This window comes from Halyomorpha halys, unplaced genomic scaffold (assembly GCF_000696795.3).
Source record: "Halyomorpha halys isolate HHAL.00 unplaced genomic scaffold, Hhal_1.1 Scaffold273.1, whole genome shotgun sequence".
Taxonomy (NCBI): domain Eukaryota; kingdom Metazoa; phylum Arthropoda; class Insecta; order Hemiptera; family Pentatomidae; genus Halyomorpha; species Halyomorpha halys.
In genome coordinates this window covers 188621-204563 of record NW_027106425.1, presented here as the reverse complement: position 1 = coordinate 204563, position 15943 = coordinate 188621, and the positions used below count along the sequence as shown (strand labels likewise).

The following is a 15943-nucleotide window of genomic DNA, read 5'->3' as shown; positions in this document are numbered from 1 at the left end:
TAAAGCCGCAAACACTCAACTTGAGTGGAAAATCTGACCATTGCCAGAACTCCAATTGTCCATTTTTATTTTAATAAGTCTCTTGGCCACTGCCGTTTCAACCTTCAAGGTGGGCTGTAGGGATGGGTGGAACTAGATAAGGTGAACTAAACCTGTGACACCAAGACCTTGCGCTCTCCTTGTAAGACAATATTAAGACGAGATTGGACGGAAAGTCCTGAACCGAAATACCCTGATAGTGCTAGTATGTACTAAACTATATGGAAAGGCCTAGAACTGAGGATTTATCTTTATTTCCAATTATTATAAAACATTTTTATTTATAAATAACCCTGCAGTGTTGATTATATTAATACCAAAGTTCAAGCTATTGATTGGCGTTTCGCCTTTTTCCTTGTAGGTCACCTCATCAAAATATTATTTTGATATCGGGAATATTTCGAAAAATATATTACCGCACACAATTAAAATGAGCAGTATGCAAAAGATAAAGCGGTAGTTAAACAGAGTTATACTACACCTAAAGCTATGTTTTCATTAAAAATATGATTATTTCGATATAACGAACCTAATATTGACTTAATTAGAAATTGGCGAAGGGTTGGATCGTATCGAGAAAGAGTTAGGATCTTCACGTTTCGATCAAGGATGGAAAACAAAATGTTAAGAAAAAGTTTTTAGATATTGTATCTTGATTTGATTAGTGAAGTTGTCGAGAGATTGGTGGGAGTAGTTAAGGTGGGGCTACACGCCGGTCCTTGTGAATGGCTTCCTATCGATCCCGACTGTGGTGCAGCTTGGCGGGTAAAACTGTATCGAGAGCAGTGGCCGGGGCTTGTGACCAGTTGGTCGGCAACCACCTGTAGTAACTTGTAAGTAGATAGCTCCATACAGCCTCTTTCTCAGCTCTCATACTTTCTTACTTCCTCTATACTCTCCCTTCAACTCATTTTAGATGCCACTAGGCATAGTTTTACTAGTAACAGAGTAGTCGAGCTTAGCTTGTTGTGACCTCCTATCGATTTTTTGACCGAGTATTAGTATTTCATTTTTCCAAAACCGTAAAAATGTAGCTTTATGAGTCCTTCTAATACCAGCAAGTGCCTATTAAAAAATTATCTTAAATATGATTCAGTATATTCGATTTTCTTAAGTAGAGATTGATTCGGCCACTAAGCATTTTAAAATTTTAATCTATTTTTTTGTTATAAAATACCCAGTAAAAATTGGTAAATTTATTTGTTTGTCTTCTGTTGTTTCAGAACTTATTTTGTAGAAACTTTCACCAGTGAAGAACGTGTATAAAGATTTCAGTTTGAGTCGGTTGTATATTTGTTTTCTTATCAACAATGGAAAACGCACGACAGCTTTATTATGCAAAACATTTTTTTTTTAAGCTTATTTGTTTTGTTTTCTTTTATCATTTAAGCTCCAACACGAATGTGGTAATGCTTTTTTTTTTTTATTAATTTATAGAAATTTTTTTTATCTCAGTTCAACTCAAATAACATTAGATGAGGCGTTTAATTACGCTTATTTTATATATTAAATAAAAATAATTAAAGTGGTGCAGAATCTAAAAGTTTCACATATCACGATTTTGTTTAATTAATCTTTCGAAATTATATTTAATTATAACTTGTTTAATTTATTACTTTCTTATTTTTAAGTTGACAGGGAACTATCAGTTCTAAAAAAAACATATTAACACTTTGTTTTCCCGTCAGTAAAAAAGCAAAGAAATTCGAAAGATTATCTTTAATTAACATCTGAAAGCGTGTTGATTCTGACGTTGTAGGAAGTGGCGCTCACGTTTTGTAGTAAAGTGTAATTGTCAGGCCATGAACCCCCTCGTTTAACCAACAACAACAACAACGCGTTATAAATCTGAATCATCTCATGCAATTATGCGTGATATCTACGCCTACATTGTTTCTTTAAACACGCAATTATTATGATTTAATAATAGGCATGGATATGAATTTTGTCTGAGGTCAGAACGAAGATATTTTGATCAAATCATAAAAAATTATTTTGGGTATTGTGTTACAGATTTTTTTTTTTTTTTATTCATGGGCATAAAAATTATGAGGATTATAATCCAATGTTGACGATTAGTAAAGAGATGTATTTGACATCCGGAAGTTTTGAGTTATACATTATAGATCTTTATCGCCTAATATATTAAAATAATAATAATAATTATTGAATCACTCGTAATCGTATATCTAGATTTTAATATAATAAGAAAGCTGTATATCTACAGCTGGTGTTGCAGCGTTGTATGGATTTATTTCTAAAAAAAATATTGTTGATAGATAATGAATGATTATGAATGAAAGATTGTGTCTTTCCTCTCTTCAGTCATGACATAGGGCCATTATTCACCAATTTACAACTACCGAGGATTTTTGAATTTGTGTAAATTGCACCAATACTTACATAAGTATTTCTGTGGATAAAAACCCGGAGAATGACGAAAGGATATCTTCTTTTACCACATTATCAGAATCAAAAAGCTTATACGTACTCATGCTTCAATAAGAATGTGGAATTTTTACCAATATTATTTTTCATTAATTTATTATTTATTTTAATGCTATTCTCAATAAACATTAATTATAGTTATTGAATCTGTAAGTCATAACTTAAGTTATAAAGTTGATAGATAGATGTTTATTCGTTCGAGGGGTTTCTTCCCCCAAATTCAGTTGACCTTGGCCTCGTAACAATAAACTTCATCGAAGTTATAAAGTATTGATTAAAATCACTATTCTCGGGAGACGAATATTGGAAAAGTATTGTGCTGCGTTAATTTCTAAAAACATAGGGTTTAGTAGCATAACTGATAAAATAAATAACATTTAATTTTTTTTTTGTTTTTTTATATATAATTTCGGATAATAGTATCAGATAACCCGATTTTCCCACAAAAGTATTTATATTTTAAAAAAGTATACAGGACCAACTTCATTAGAGGTTTATGTCTTTAAAGGTAAACCATTATCATAAAAGTGGATTATAACTCGTAACTCAGGACTTATTTTTATGCATGATGATACCAGAATCAACAAGTCCAACCAAAGAGACATCGAACTGAATGGACGTACTTAAGCGTAACTGATAAACTCATCACAGGGAATAGTAGATGAATCGTATTGATTACACCAAACCCATACTAAACTTCCAGGAATGTTACAGAATCAATGGACTCAGTCCCTACTTCAAAATACGCCTTTCTGAGAATTTAGAAAGCATTTGAAACGTTTGTACACCTTTATTCTCATTAAGCAAAGTAACATAGAGCGATGTTAATTTCAATTACTCCTAACTACAACTACAACTACTCCCTCTGACCTCCATTGAACCCAATACTCGACATATAAGGATGCAGTCATTTTTGCAAATCACTCGTGATTGTCCATAGATCTCTTTTTTTTTTTTTTTTTTAATCTCGTCTTCCATTTCGCCTCTTATCCAAACAATCCATAATGATATCCGTTATACAGTTTTCGGCTTTTCTCTGAAAGTTACACTGACGAACTGAATATTTCTTGTATTTGTTAAAAAAAATCGTTTTAGCTATGATTACTTGAACTCGACAAACCAGTAATCCTTTTTTTAATGTCTAACGATCCAACACTCAGATCGAAGACCTCATTGTGATGCTATTGGCATTGTTCGATTTTTCTCTCCTGTCACATATTCGCCGATAACTCTACATTCCGACTAATGGCATCTTGCGAATGTTGTACTTTTGAAAACAGTAACAGGCTAGTTGCGTTATAAGTACTGCCCCATACGCGTATAATCCTTGCTAAGTCGTGTAAGCACTTAGTGGTTAAGTTAATCGATAGATAATAGAGGCTGCTTGGTCTACAAAATTATTCAAAGGATTCCTTAATACAGCTTTATGAAGCCGTTCACCTGAAACTAAAAACGTTCTTTGCTTTTTACCTGGACCCCCTTCCGGATAGTTTATTCTGTGGGTGAAATTTACAGTTCAGATCCTCCTTCCTCGTTTCCATCACTCCTCTTCATCCCAGCCATCATGGAAAGTTTATATAGTTCTAATAGTTTAGCATCTAACGATGGGATACGCATACCCTGGTCAGATTAAACCTACATCCCAATTTTCGGACCTAAGTCCCATTCTTAGCCAACTAACTAAAATCCCATTATACGCAAAAAATCCTTATCATTTTATTAATTTCGTTGCTAATTTAATCACTTATAAACCCAAGTTGTCTCTTGGATCCCAGTACATAGAATGCTTTTATTTTAAAATTTATAGGATTTAAAGTCAGAGTGGTGTAAATGCATTTCCTTCAATTTGGGAAACCGATGGTTTTAGCAGAATTATCATGATAAATGTTCTGCGCAGAACAGTGAAATATTGGTATGAGGGGTTTTTAAGGGCCTACGTACCCCTAAATAACAAGCAGGATTTGTCTTTGTTAAGCCATTTGAAGGGGGTTTTAAACCTGCAGTTTCTCGTTAGATCATGAATTATTCGTTATTATTTTTTTTTTAAATCAGGCTCCTACTATAATATAGATTCCTCAACTTCAGGAAAACCTATTTGTTTAATAAGGTTTACATCCAAGTTAAATTAAGTTGAAGTCCGATCCTGAGTAAGCTGGAACTCACATCCAGTTTCATAAAACAAAAAAAAAAATATGATGAAATACGAAGCTATGTAGCACAGTACTATTTTTTATTATTACTTATTTCTTTAATGGAACATAATAAATAACTTATTAAATAAATCAAAAATTAGTATCCAATTCTGTCTCAACATTTTATTTTTCACTAGTCCAACGTTTCGGCCATTCTAGCCATCTTCAAGGACATCTAAATATTTAACAGCAAATATTATATCTTCATTTTTAACACTTACAACAACAACATTATTCAACATATAATATAACATACCTTCAATACAATCTCTTCCTCACATTAATTTAAAGTTTCTTTTGCAGGCTATTCTGCCCAGGTCATTTTCTTTATTATAAGATTTTGATATCAAGATTTTGAAATAATATAATTATAATAAATAACTATTTATTTGATGTGAATTTCAATTTCAATGTAATGTATTTTGTCAAGTAATGCATATCTGAATTAATAAAAAAAAAAACAATATTTGAAGTAATGTCAAATATTTTGGAAGAGAGGTTCCATATAACGGACATCCTCATTTTGGAAAATTCTGTTACTACGGGTCTGAATGAGGAGAAAAAAAAAATCATTCATAACAATCTAATATCTCAAAAAGATAGCAATGTCTCTTGAACTGGTGCATGAATACAACTAAACCTTGCTGGGATGATAAATTTTTGTATTGATAATAATATTTATCATCATTACCAACAATATTAAGTGTTTTTATTATTTTTAGATAAATAATAATTGTAATTTTCATTATTTTTTGAAAGAGGATTTTATTTGTGTACCCAAATTAAATGTTTTATTTAACATATTTTATTATAAATAAAAAGTGAATTAAATTAATTTGTAATAATTTACTCCGTAAAAAAGGTACAATATTTAAAGAGGTAAAAATAATTCAGACCTTGGTCTCTTTACAGATTAGGGGAAATGTTTTCTTAAGCGTCACATTTTTGCTGTATAGGAAGCCATCGCTCAAAAACTATCTAAGGTATTGAGGTAATTAAGACCCAATTGCACTTTAGCAAAGGAGATAAAATTCAATTTAAGAAATTTGGGTTGAATGGATTCGACATAAATTTTATGTTTCATTTTGGATTAGTCTCGATTTGGCATTTGATTTACCAAAAGTGTGGTGTGGAATCACAAGATTTTTGTCAAAATATTTAAATTCATTTCTTTAAGAGGTGACAGTAGATCTAAAGCAACAACAAAAATCATATGAACATGTGTAATCACAGTCTGATTACAACAGAAAATTCAAATTGTGTGAATATTTAAACAAATCATTTTTTTATGATTAAGAAACAGTAATGCAATCTGAGTTAGGTAATTTTAAATTGTGGCACAGTAAAGCATAAAAATTGCCCTGAATAACAAGTGGGATTTGGCTATGTTAAACCATTTAAAGGGGCTTTCAAACTGCTATATTACGCAAAATTCTGTTTCTCCTTAGATCATGAATTATTCGCGATTTTGTTTTTAATCAGGCTTCTCCTGGAATACAGATTCCTCAACTTTAGGAAAACTTACTTGTTTGATAAGGCTTACGCCCAAGTTAAATTAAGTTGAAGTCTTGTTGAAGTGGTGTTTCTGAGTAAGCTGAGATGAAATCACTATCCATAATATTAAGTACTTGTATAATTTTCCTTCAATTTATAAATGTTATTATTTTTTAAAATAGAATTTCATTTGTGATACCACATTAAATATTCTATTTAACATATTTTTATAAATAAAAAATGTATTTCAGTAATTTGTAATAACTTAAGATGAGAAGATTGATACTTTAAGGAGAAATAATTTCATATCAGGTCATAATTTTAAGAAATTGTCGGCAAATCTCTGCTTATTCAGAAACTGGCCCCAATTAATTACCCAGAAATTTGAACTTATTAAACAAAAAAAATTTCTTAAAATTCCTAAATTCACTTTGAACTACTAATTTTATTTTTTTGCATCATGTGCATTCCAATGTGAGCAAGTTACTCAATTACTGTATCAACTAGGAAAAAAAATCCGTTTTCGAAAGAGCTGTTGCATTTGTATTATTGTAAAGATAAACTATAAATTAAATTTTAGTATCAATGCAGAGGCTTACGTAATGTTTAAATCTCGTTAGTATATTAAAAATATCGTTTTTCAGTATTAAGAGATTCCCATCAGAAAAACTGTACACCCAGATTATGAGATATTTGGAATTTTTTTCATGAATAACTTATTTCAATTTAGTATCTATATTTACGTATTTATTTCGGTGGAGATACCTACATAATATTATCTAACATAATCGTCAGTGATCGTTGAAAGTTTTTAGTAATTTTTTTTTTTTTACAATCGTGAAAAATACCATACCAAAAATTCAAAATAATATACGGTGTAATAATACAATAAAGCGGTGATTCCCAATGTGTGCGCCACGGCACCCCGGGGCACCACGGTGCCGTCATAAGGGCGCCGCGAAATATTTAATTCTTTAAACAAAAGCTTACAGCTAACCAAAATAAAATTTAATGAAGAGTGTATCAGGGATTTTTTCCCCCTTGTTGCACCCATTTGTAACCTCCAATGAAATTAATTTGTTTTGCGATATAAAATCCATTTTTGTTAATCACCTAACAGAGCTTATAAAAAAGTTCAAAAAATACTTTGAAGCAGATAATGATAAATTTACATGGATTAAAAACCCATTTATAAGCCCATAAAGACCCACGGATATTCGGCGGTCCCGGTAATAAAAAGTAAATATCCCTCGAAAATTAACTTTGAACAGGAAATGAGGGTCGCCATATCCAATTTTTTCCCGAGATTTGAGAGGTTGTGTACTGAACATCAAGTCCATCCATCCCATTAATAATTTTAAATAAAGTTAATCATCAATGGACGTTCAATACAGTGTTTGTAAATTTAAAATTAGTGTTTAATTTATTTTTCAAGTAACCTACATGGTGGTTGTCCAGTCTTCGATTTTTTTCGATAATCTTAAAAATTGGAATAAGGCGGTGTAACTTGGCAGAACTTTAACACTTTTTCTGGCTTATAAAAGGCTAAAATCAAAATGTTATTGGTAAAGGATGAAAAAGTAGAAGATGGTATTAGTAACGTAAATTGGATTAACCCTTGGCGTATGAATGCTTACTTGAATGCAGGACATCGGTAGGAATACAAAATCTTCCATTAGAATTAACTGTACTTAACCTTTAGATATATGGAGAAGTTAGAAATTACTAAAGTAAAAATTTACTAAAATCATATTTTTCTCGGCTAATTGACGGATGGACGGATTGGCTTGAATTCTTGTACTCGTGTTTAATGAGTGAGAGATGATCCTCTTTGCCCATTATGTCTCGTATCAGACATGACATATACCCATTTAAAATACGTTTCTCGTATAGATGTACAATACAAAATATCAAAGAAGACGAAACCAAGTTATAGGAATTTGGAATACCATATTGGACAGCCCGAAGTCTTATGGCGGAAGAGCCTTGGTTCTGCGGCGTAGGGGAAAGTATATACTGTTTTTCAACGTATTATTATCAATATAAAGTTTAATTGAAATCGGTGATCCGACGTTCGTCAACCTCTACTTGTAATATCTCTAAGGTCTATATAAGTATTTTAGATTAACCTTCCGGGATGAATTGATATGATGTTAGCCTAATCTAAATGGTTAGGGAGGAGGATTTAGGACTGAATATTGCTAAAGAAATACGTAAGGAGGTAACTGAAATGATAGTGGATTTTCAAAAAGAGGGAGTATCAAAAAAGCAGATATAGAGAATGTTTATAATAAACATGAAAGAACCAGCATCTGTTAATAAAAAAAAAGCTTTCTCGATTGTAAATGGACAATCAGAATTAATGAGGATTTAGTTTGGATTGAAAAATACGCCCCCGACATTTCTAAGGCCTATGAATTTAATTTTCGCAAAAATGCATTACGTATTAATATATATACGGATAATATAATATTTTCAGGCAGCTTAGAAAAACAGTCGCAACATTTAAAACTATATCAAAGGTAAGGACCAGGAAGTTATTTAGATCGGAAATTAGGATAAAGGCATCCTTGCTCGGAATACCAATGAGAGATGTGACGGCGTCTGGGAGCACTGAATGCTTCTTATGAAAAAGAGACCTCGGGCGAAATACGTTATTTTCTAAGATCTTGAGTCGTTCATTTTTACAAATTTATTAAATTACGAAATTAAGCATTCTGAAATTTTAGCGTAATATATATATTTTACAACTGCCAAAGGAGAAGAAGGGGAATTTCTTTCTTTTAGTTGGGTGTATAAAACTTTTTTCTTTTTTTTTTTTATCATTTATTTATTGTTATTTACGACTGTATAACATATATACAACAAATAAATTTACTGTAGGTGAGATAGTGACATGATACAAACATGTGGAGAATATACCCATTGATAGAACTCCAATAACATTTCTAGAAGAGAAGATCCCGCTCAGACCCCTAGGAGGATTATTAGGTAATGAAGGAGAAGCCAGGTTAGAAACAAGTGGATTTGGGTGGTTGAGAAGTTTTACATGGAAGGAATGGTATCTGGTTTTGGCCAAATCGACGACATATGGGACACTGAGGTCATGATGGATGACTTGATTTCAGACAAAGTAAGGAGCGTTAAGGATTTTACGAAGGATTTTGGACTGTAAGGATTAGATTCGGGAGGAATTTGATGGTTTAGTTGAGCCCCAAAGCCCCAAAGCTCCAGATAGGCCTTATAATAGTCATGTTGATCAGTCTTTTGTAATGGATTGGCAATTTAGACCGTTTGTCTAGTAAATGTTGTAATAGTCGGAATCGACGAGCAGTTTCTTGTCTTGTATGAGGATTCCATGTGAGTCCTTTGTCGAGATGTAGTCCTAAGTAATGGATCTGTTCGACAGGAATAAGTGGGATATTATTAAAGGATGCTGTTGGACAAGAGGTCATTGGCTTACGACGAAGGGTGATTTGGTGGTATTTATTGGGATTAATTTTAATCCTCCAATTTTGGCACCATTCTTCAAGGGTGGTGATGTTGGATTGAAGGGTTTGGGATACAATGTAAGGATCATAGTGTTAGGATGGGTTGGGATGTCAGCTGTGAAAACTGTATAAATATTAAAGGATAGGACCAAGGATACTACCCTGAGGTACACCAGCAGACTGGCGGAATAGGGATGAAGAAGCGCTGTTTTTATTTATTTGAAATAATCTGTCGGATAGATCAGAACGGATAATGAGAAAGTATGTAGGGGGTAGGAATTTACGGATCTTGTATAGCAGTTCTGGGTGCCACACTCGATCAAAAGCCTGTTCTACATCAAGAAAGACACCCGAGCAGTACATTCCGCGCTCCAATGAAGACGAGACAACATCAACCACACGATGACATTGCTGGATAGTGGAGTGGGATGTTCGGAATCCAAACTGGTGATCTGGGATTATGTGGTTGGAATCAAGGATAGGGTACAGGCGTTTTAAGATGAGCTTCTCAAGGATTTTGCCCACGATAGATAACAAAGAGATAGGACGGTAGGAGGATATGTATAAAAATAAATGACCGTTTTATGATATTCAAGATTTCAAAGGACTGTAAATATTTTAATCCTATTTGATACTTACCAATACTTAATAATCCTTTTAGAGCATTTCTAAGTTTGTTTAATCCCACTCAATTTCTTCAAAAAAAGGCTCAGAGTTAGTTCTTTGTTTCTTAGAAGAGACATGACAGTGTCCTACGAAATTCTCTTGATGTTAAGGCATTACGAGAAAAAAATTTCACAGCCACTGAAGCAACTCGTGAAATTATTAAATATTAAGGAGAAGGTGTCCTTGACCAGCGCACTGCGTGGCTCTGGTCTGAAAAATTTAGCAGTGGAGTTACGACGCTGAAAAGGAAGAAGGGCTCCGGCCTGGTTCTGCAGGGGGCTCTTGAGTCAAATCCGTTCACAAGTATTCGCGAACTTGTTAGGAGTGTGGTGTCGAAAGATTCTTTTAGTAGCCATCTACTCTCCATGGGAAAGGTGAAAAAGATCGGTCGACTGGTCACACGAACTTACTCTTCAGCAATCACTTCCCGTCGAACCTAATAAAAGTTTAAAGAACTTCATGGGTTCGAACTCCTGCCTCATCCACCATATAGTCCAGAACTCGCACCATCGGATTACAACTTGTTTCAATCCATGGCTCACTTCCTTCAAGGGAAAAAATTGATAATTTTGCAGAAGTTGAAATTGCGGTCCAAGAGTTCTTTGACAGCCATCCCAAAGAATAGAATCAACGTGGGATCGAGCAATTGGCTAGCAGATGTATAATGACGGTAGATAACAATGGACTATATTTTGAGTATAAATTGTATTTTATATCAAAGAAATAATTTTTTTTATTTTTAAAAATACTTTTTATTTATTGATAAATTTTACAATCTGCCATACAGTTGTGGGCAATAGGTAATAGTGATGAATGATCACATTCATACTAAAATAAAATAAAATAAATAAATGTATGAAAAAAAAAATCTTTCTTAAAATATATACAAACAGAAAAATAAAAAAAAAATGAACATAATCAAACAATGTATGAAAAAAAAAAATAACTTAATGATAAAATAATATAATCTCTAGTCACATTTACTCTCTTATATACAATATTCCACAATCGACCTGAGGATCCCTGAGCCCACTCTATCCCCCACGTGTGAGGGGTAGAGCAGAGCTCAAAAGCAAAGAAATAATAATACAAATATTTAGTTGAAAAATGGTAATTGTTTTTTTGTTATACACCCCATTAGTTAATGGGGACAGAAATACTTAAGTTTATGTACATATTTAAACGTGTTGTTTTTGTTTTTTTTTAGTTTTATTCAAATGCTTTATTTGTTTATTCAAAGTAATTATTTGGATACAGTAATTTTTTATAAAGTCAAAATATATTTTATCGAACATATATTGATTCCTTGAACGAGTTTTTAATGATAAAATTGGGATTTAGGTAAAACGTTTCCATGTTTTATAGAATAATCATACCGTGGTTATTATTATTGTTATTATTATTATTATTGTTTTAATTAAATAAAGAAAAGATCCCCTTAGTTTTGATAATTTTTCTTAAAGTTCCATATAATCTAAAAAATGAGATATGTTTTCCTTAATCTGTAAGGAGTTCAAAAATATGATTAATTAAGGATAAAAAAAAACTCAATAAATAAAATTATTAAATTAACATACAATTTTCTTGCAAATTAATTACTTTTGATTGATCTTTTAATTCATCCAGGGTAGTGCTTCAACTTGGACACTAAAGAACATTTTTTCATTTTTTGTTATAACTAGAAAACTGAGGATCTTACAAAGATAAAATCCTTATACAAAATTAAAGTAGTCAAAATTTAATTCCTACATTTAATTTTAGGAAAGTTAAGTGAAAAAATATACGTCTTGGTGTTTAAAATTCAATCCATCAAAGTGTCCAAAGTTCGATCTCGAGACCACAAACCGCTTGCATTCCTTTAATTGTGCCAAATCTGAAAAAAAAAAAAAATTATTTGTATTTCATGTCTAATGCGCGATGTACGCAGAACGGCTACAAAAATAGTCACTTATATATATCAATCTATCCAAATTAACAAATGAAAACTTCATGGAAGCAAAAAACAGCTAAAGAATTTTATAAATTTATTATATTGAAGAGTCAAAATTTAGTCGAAGAAATACAGATCTTGGTGTCTAAGATACAGTCCCTCAAAATATCCAAGGTTCGATCTCGAGACTACAGACCGCTTACTTTTCTTAATTGTGCCAAATCTGAAAAAAAAAAAAAAAAAGATTTTGAATTTCACGTCTAATGCGCGATGTACGCTGAACGGAATACAAAAATAGTTGGTTAAATTTATCAATCTACCCAAATTAACAAATGAAAACAATAAAGTAGCCAAAAAGTGTAAGAATTTTATAAATTTATTATATTGAAGAGTCATAATTTAATTGAAGAAATACACATCTTGGTGTCTAAGTTACAGTCCATCAAAATGTCCAAGGTTCGATCTCGAGACCACAGATCACTGCATTTCTTAAATCTTGCCGCATATAAAAAAAAAAAAATAATTTTATTTTGTATTATAACAGATTGTACTGTTGACTGTGATTACTAGGAGGGCCACAGTTGAAGAAGTAACCTCTGTCTAAGGTAATATCTTAGCAACACGTCTATTTCAAATCAATCCAAAAGTTTTTTTTTTTGTCAGATGTGCTACTATTCAAACAAAGAAATGATAAACTTGTCATCGTGGAAAATTTTTTGTTATCAGGAAACATTCCTACAAGTAGTAAAAATATTACTACATGAAATAAACTTATCAGTTTGGAGAATCAACACTTACAACACTTGGAGCTGATGAATCTGAATACTCATGAAACTGTTTCCAACACCTCTATAAATTAAAATAATAGATAAACTGAAAAAAACTATATTTTCTGATTTGTTTTTTCTTGTAGGATAGTTAGTTACTCTCATAGTTTTTTTTTTATATTTATTTATTGACATTTACAACTGTATACAAAATACAACAAACAAATTTGAAGTAAGATCATAATGATATGATACAGCATGTACCAAGAACTCAAAAAACATTTTACAATATAAGGTCACGAGGCCATCTTCTTTTCAGGCGTCTCGGAGGATTGCCAGGAATGGAAGAGGAAGCAAGGTTAGAAACTAGTGGGTTTGGGTGGTTAGGGAGTTTATAATGGAAGGAATTATATCGGGTTCGGGCTAGATCGGTTACATAAGAAACATTTAGGTCTTTATGGATGGTTTTATTTGTATCAAAATAAGGAGTATTGAAGATTTTGGATTGTAAGGATTGAATACGAGAGGAATTCGAAGGTTTAGTGGCGCCCCAAAGCTCAACTCCGTATGTCCAGATTGGCCTTATTACAGTCATGTAGATCAGTCTTTCGTAATGAGTTGGAAGTTCAGACCGTTTGTCTAGTAAGTGCTGTAATAGTCGGAATCTGCGTGCAGTTTCCTGTCTTTTCAGTCTTGTGTGAGGATCCCTGGTTAATCGTTTTTCAAGGTGTAGTCCAAGATAACGAATCTGTTCTACAGGGGTAAGAGCCACATTATTAAATCATACTGTAAGGCAGTTGGCAGGTTTACGACGAAGGATAAAGGTGATTTATTTTTATCCTCCAATTTCGACACCATTCTTCGAGGGTTGTTGTATGGAACTGGAGAGTTTGGGATGCAAGCGAAGTGTTATTATTAACTGTGAGCACAAATGTGTCATCAGCATACGTGGTAAGGATAGTGTTAGGAGTTGTTGGGATGTCAGCTGTATAGACGGTGTAGAGGATGAGACCGAGGATACTACCTTGAGGAACACCAGGAGATTGAAAATAGAGGGATGAATAGGAACCATCAGCAACATCAGCTTTTAAAACGGTCCTCAATGGAAATTCATCAAATTATATTAAAAATAAAAACATTGATACAACTGAATATGTTCTATAAAAAAAACATAAGACTACGGAAAATATATATTTTATATGCTGAGGTACAAAATTAAAGAAAAAAATTTGTGAAAGATATCTACGTAACACTAAAGTTGTTGCTCATACCCCTGTAGAACTGAATCCGCTACCTTTTACTTCTGGACAAACGACTAACATGGAATCCTCACACAAGACTTAAAAGACAGGTAACTGCACGTCGATTCCGACTATTAAAACACTTACTAGATAAACGATCTAAACTTCTAATTCGTTAAAAATGATTGATCTACAAAACTGTAATAAGGCCTATCTGGACATATGGAGTTAAGCTTTTGGGCTCCACTAAACCTTCGAATTCCTCTCGAAAACAATCCTTACAGTCCAAAATCCTTCGTAAAATCCTCAATGCTCCTTACTTTGTCACAAATATAAAATATAAAATCATAAATACTATAAAATCATCCATAAAGACTTAATGTTCTATATGTAATCGATCTATCCCGAACCAGTTATGAATCCGTCTATTATAAACTCCCTAACCACTCAAACCCACTAGTTTCTAACCATCCTTTCTCTTTTATTCCTGATAATCCTTCCAGTCGTCTAAAAAGCAAAAAAAAAAAAAGATGGCCTGAGATCTTCTAATGTAGAAATGTTATTAGAGTGCTACCAATGGGTAGTTTCTCTACATGTCTGTATCATACCAATATGATCTTACTTCAAATTTACTACATGTATTATTATGTACAGTTGTAAATGTTAATAAATAAATTAAAAAATCACTAAACATAATAAGCAAATCTCGTTCACTAGCATAACTAGTGATCTCGTTAAACACTAATAATACAATGAGGTAGGTGTGCAGTGCCATCTAGGTATAATATCAATGTAATGAATTCCTTTAGGTAAGGGTTTATTGAAATCCCCTTGAACCAGCCCTTGCATTCAATGAATAATATACCTCTTCATAACAAATAAAACATGTAAACAGACCATTCGATGTGATGAATTTAAAATCTTATGAAAACAAAATAATTTACATTTGTATAACGAATCGCCGTAACCCCTATGTTGCGGAAAATAACTCTGCATAAAGAATTACCGACGTGCCCAGAATAACAAATGAACTTGTCTAGACATGAATTTTTTCGAGCCCTTACGCAACACTCTTCTCCAGTCATGTTTAGTTGTGCCCTAACGTGTTTATCATTGTGACTTAATGCAATAGGTTTGGTTTATAACTGAATATGCTGTATAGAAGTCAACAAATGAGAGTGTAAGCATAAATATAATATATTATACACTTCCATCATTATCAGAAAGTTCCAATTTAAAATCTAAATACACTCCACGTCAAAAGTATTGGTATTAAGAGTCATTAGAAGACTGAGAGAGTCAAGAAGGCCAGAGAAAGGTCCTCTTCTCAGCGCAGAACACCGCATAAAGAGATTGAGATTTGCAAGGGAACACCTACGTTAGACAGTAAATGAAAAAGGTTCAGTGATAGGACGAGAGTGACCCTTAATAGACAATTAGAAGCTAAGCCAGTTGGGGGGTTTCTATCATGTTCTAGGGCGGCATATCTTGGGAGGCACATACCAAGTTAGTGCGAATCCAAGGAGGGGGCTTGAATGCATTAAGGTATGTGTAAATGATTCCTCAAGATCATGCAGAGCATTTTATGCCGCTTAAAGGCTCTGAATCATTGCACATGCATGATAGTTCAACACATCTTGCCGTCCTCACAAGGCAAGATGTGTTTCTGAGTACC

At 32.6% G+C, this 15943-nt stretch overlaps 1 protein-coding gene across 2 annotated transcripts in view; it reads left to right on the top strand.

Annotated features, from left to right (window-relative positions):
- Nucleotides 1–773: 773 nt before the first annotated feature.
- Nucleotides 774–15943, top strand: part of LOC106680646 (GTP-binding protein REM 1) — a gene marked incomplete at its 3' end in the record, with an annotated part of 52591 nt that continues 37421 nt past the window's right edge. For both annotated transcript variants that reach the window (XM_067044801.1, XM_067044799.1), the window contains 1 exon segment: nucleotides 774–872.